Source organism: Taudactylus pleione, unplaced genomic scaffold (genome assembly GCF_031769625.1).
Source record: "Taudactylus pleione unplaced genomic scaffold, aTauple2 ptg000184l, whole genome shotgun sequence".
In the NCBI taxonomy this organism is placed as follows: domain Eukaryota; kingdom Metazoa; phylum Chordata; class Amphibia; order Anura; family Myobatrachidae; genus Taudactylus; species Taudactylus pleione.
The window spans coordinates 10317063-10321781 of record NW_028284586.1 but is presented as its reverse complement, the minus strand read 5'-3'; the positions used below and the strand labels follow the sequence as shown (position 1 = coordinate 10321781).

General features: G+C 41.3%; 1 pseudogene; it reads left to right on the top strand.

Annotated features, from left to right (window-relative positions):
• The first annotated feature begins 439 nt into the window (after positions 1-439).
• LOC148519740 (5S ribosomal RNA) lies at positions 440-558 on the top strand (annotated as a pseudogene).
• The last annotated feature ends 4161 nt before the right edge of the window (positions 559-4719 follow it).

Genomic DNA, 4719 nt, shown 5'->3' with positions numbered 1-4719 from the left:
TCCACGGAGAAAAGTTTTTTGTAATTTCAATGACTCCAAAGAATACAAAATTAAGAACTTTTTAAATTGCAATTCAACATCAGTGATATACTTATTGGAATGCAAATGCGGCCTGAAATATGTTGGGAAAACTAAAAGACCCCTAAAACTAAGAATCCAAGAGCATATTCGTAACATTAAGAACAAAATAGAAGGACATGCGGTGTCCAGGCATTTCATCAATCATCATGCATCCAACCCTGAGGAACTAACTTTCAAGGCAATAGAACAAATCAACTTGGGCGAAAGAGGAGGAGATTTGGGCAACAAACTGTCAAGAAGGGAGATGTTTTGGGTATTTCAGCTCAACACCATGGCCCCGACTGGTTTCAACAAGAGTTATGAAATTGCCCCTTTCCTGTAATAGGATGAGTTGGTTAACTGGTGATATCTTTGAAGTATCTACAACCTTACCATTGGAATTACGCCCAATCTTGTCTGATCTTGGAAGCTAAGCACAATTGGGCTGGGTCAGCACTTGGATGGGAGACCTCCTGGGAATACCCAGTGTTGTATTTACGGATATCCCCAGTAGGGTGAATGGCCACTCAGTCCGTTAACAGAGTATGGGCACCTTACAACTTGTGAAGCATGAAAGAATCACTCAAGCAATCAGTGGTTTACAGTATGGACTTCTTGCACAGTCACCTGTTTTTTCAAGCTTCAGTTCATCAATAAATAATTTTTTCTATATACTTTTTCATGCTTTTAAGGAAATTCATTGGATCCATGGTGATATGCATGGTCCAATAATATCACATATAGATTCCTTCGTTGTAGCCAATCATTTCCGTTTAGGTTTTATATGAAACTCTCCCTCTTATTACCTGCGGTATTTATTGATTAATTTATATGTTTATTTAATATACTGGCCTGTAAAATGTTCTCCTTTTTATTAATAGTATTCACGACTACAACATCATGGTGACCCTACAAATGCCCTTATGAATGAAGACTGTGTGATTTCTCCGTCTCCCACGCAGGCGCAAAACAGACTCCAAGGCCAACAGTACAGTACCAGTCTATTGGGCGGAAGTCATTTTACATGACAGAAGGGACTGGGATCACACCACGCATGCGCTACACGCACCCTGAGAACAGCTATAGAAGTACTACCAGGTGGTCAGAATGTAAGGAATGACGCGACGGAGAATAGGAGAAGGCGGAAGCGGATGTGATGCAAGAAGTGGGCGGAAGTGACGCGACGGAGAACAGGAGCTGGCAAATAAGAGAGATGACTACAGAGCCTATTGTAATACAATCTGGCTGCAGGAATTAATGTGACATATATAGAAGAACTACACAGAAATGTATAAGACATATATTTAATATGGAGTAACACTCTTGAGCGCGCTTCTGGATGCCAAAAACCGGAAGTGACGTCACCCTTGGGTGAAACGAGGGAATTGAGTCCTGTTTGAGAAGGGGTATAAAAAGTGGCAACCCCAGACCAGCAGCACCCCTTGATGAAGTCCATGTATGGATGAAACAGCTGACTCTTACCTGAAATGAACTTAGCACAGATATGCATTATATGAATTCTTTCAAACTATTTAAATATATATTTTAAGCAATTTTTAAAAACTTTTTGAATTTAGCCTCAAAGTTTTTATTGTTTATTTTTTTGTATACTGTCCTGTGCTGCTATATTTAATTCTGATTTTGATCTTACATGTTTGCAGTATATAAATTGGAAATAACCCTTTAAACCGTTTTATTGATTATTTATTAGCACCACTATTGCACTTTATATGCAATATTTGCACAAATGTGCCTGTATATGAAATATTTTGCCAAATCCTATGATTAGGATTAAGGCATGTATAAGCATTTATTTGTGTTTGTTTGTTCTGATATATGTTTTTTAAATACCATATTAAATTGATAATATTTTAAATATTTGGTCACATTTTACATTTTATCCTATTAGTTTATGCACTAGATCTTTCTTGCACAATTGCACTTTTGTCACAAAGTATACGTCAGTCGCTCAAAACCTAGTAAATTTACACCATTTTCACTTAAAGGCCTCATCCAAAGGTCTGTACACACTAGGTGCATCTGACACCCTGTTGCATTCGGGAGAACGTATTACAAACTGTGGTTATAGAATTCCTCTGCTGAGCATATAAGTTGGCGCCGGCACCTCCCCTGTTTTAAATATATATATATATATATATATATATTATATATATGTATGTATATATATATATATATATATATATATATACTAACCTCAAGTTGTTCAATTTCACCCTTCGTTGGCTTGGAACTGCCTTGAAAACCCTTATGAGTGATGCTTCATTGCAAGATTTAAAGGAAAGAACATTTTGTAAGCTGTGGTCAATTAACTGACTACAGTAATGTGGACAAAACTATGTAAGCAGTGAGCAGAAGTGTGAATGGAGCAGATAATTGAGCACAGCGGATACAGCCATTTTGTGAGCTGGGAATATATTCAGAAAAATACTGTACCTACTATACATGTATTATACAGTTTCATGAATATGCGGCTTATACAGTTCACCAGGACTAAGGGCTCTATTTACTATAATCCGCATTTGTAATGCAGATTGTAGTGTTATATTACCGACTGAATTCGCATTGTGAATTCAGGCAATATCACAGGGATTTACTAAAAATCCCTTGCAGGGACAGAGCTTGCAATAAAGCTCTGTCCCTGCAAGTCCCCTCCGTAGCCAAGTGCCCAAGCATGCGCCAACCGGCCACCGCTGCCACACCCCAGCGCTAAGCCCCGTTCCCCGTGATCGCAGACCCCCGCGACCCCCCCTCCCTTAATTGCACTTACCTGCATGATCCGGGCTCCGGTGATGTCCTCCATTGCTCAGGTCAGCTGACATCCCATACTGCACTGGGACCCAGTCACTTGATGACCGGGCCGCAGTGCAGTATGGGAGACCAGCTGACCGGAATGGAGAACATCACCGGAGCCCCGAACTCCGTTCCCTGGACTCAGGTAAGTTATTTTTTTTTTTTACTATTTTTTTTTTTGCAGTGTATCAGCTGTGTGGTCACAGGGGCCGGCTCCGGGCTCTTCTCTGCACGTTAGAGCGGAGCATGAGTCTGGTAACTGGGGGAGACCATGGATAACGCCCCCTCCAGGTGGCGTTATTATCGCAGGGCCTCCAAAGGTATTTTTTTCACAATTTATTTTTAGTAACTTGCACACAGATCGCATTTCCCATTTACAATTATGGGAAATGCGATCTGATTACTAAAAATAAGTGATACTTAGGGGTTGAGGTAGAATTTTACGAATTCTACTCCAATTGCCCTGTAATAACTTTAGGTGAAACTAAAATAATGTGAAAAGGGTGTGAAAACACCCTTTTTTCACTTTATTTGAGTAAAAATAAAGATAATAAATAGAGCCCTAAGTAATATAATTTTGTGCCCATGTCTCAGAAATATCAGCACCAGGGCCGGTGTAAGGTTTCCCGGCACTCTAGGCAAAATTACAGCCGACTCCCCCCCCCTCCCCCCAATCCAGTTGCAGCCAGTGTACAGCCACATATGCACACACACACAGCCACATATATGTATACACACAGCCACATATGCACACAGGCATATATGCGCACACCCCATTGTTCCAAACACTGAAATATAAGGAACTTATGTGCTGTTACTACCTCACATTATGCATGCGCCGGTTGTGTGCTCTCCTGTCCTATTGTACTACCACAGCCTGCGCTCTGACTGTCTATGCCCTGGAACTCTCCACCATCAGTCCCCTCTTCCAGTCTCACTACTAGTTGAGTAACTTGCTCTCCACTGCAGACAACGCTGCCGCTCCTTGACCTCACCTATATCGGAGGTGAAGGAAGGGGTTGATTGATTCAACATGCGGGACTCGGGAGCAAGGCAGCAGGGTTTGGGCTGGACAGGGGCTGTATCCAGTGACTTGTAAGGGGTGGGGCTGGAAGCCACAGAGCTGCACAGGCAGCTGTGTCCTACTGACACACAGTCTGCCCAAGGGAACTTTGCCTGGACGCCGCCTGCACCACGTAAAAGAAGGGGTATTTTTGTTTTGGTGGCTCATTGGCGCCCTCCAGGGGCCGGCGCTCTAGGCAGCTGCCTAAAGCTGCCTAATGGTAGCGCTGGCTCTGATCAGCACTTTAATGTAAATGTCAAGACTGTATTTATATAAATAGGACACAGACCGCAAAATGGCTACCACCACTGTATGAATGCTACGGGTATGCTTTAATAAATTATATCCAGAGTAGCCAGAGATGTTTTGACAACCAAGTGAAAATAAGATACTGCTAAACAGCTCCACTTAAGCTGTACTATGTGGTACATTTACTAAAGCTTCTGAAACAGACAAGTGGTGGTGTTGTCCATATTAACTAATCCGATTCTGCCTATCATTTCTCTATTGCATGCTAGAATATGAAAGAATCTGATTAGTTGCTTTCTACATCTAACACCACCACTTATCTGATTTGGAATCTTTATTAAATCTTCCTCTAAAACACATACTTGAGTACTATCCTGAAATGTCCAAAAGACTCCCTAACATAGGGGAGTTCTTCCAGACTCTACGGAGAGTTAGCTACCTTCCCTCCATATTTAATATAAAATCTAAATAAAAACACGTACAATGTAAAGGACATTTAGTATTTATCTATGGAAGTAAATCGCCCTTCTATGAAA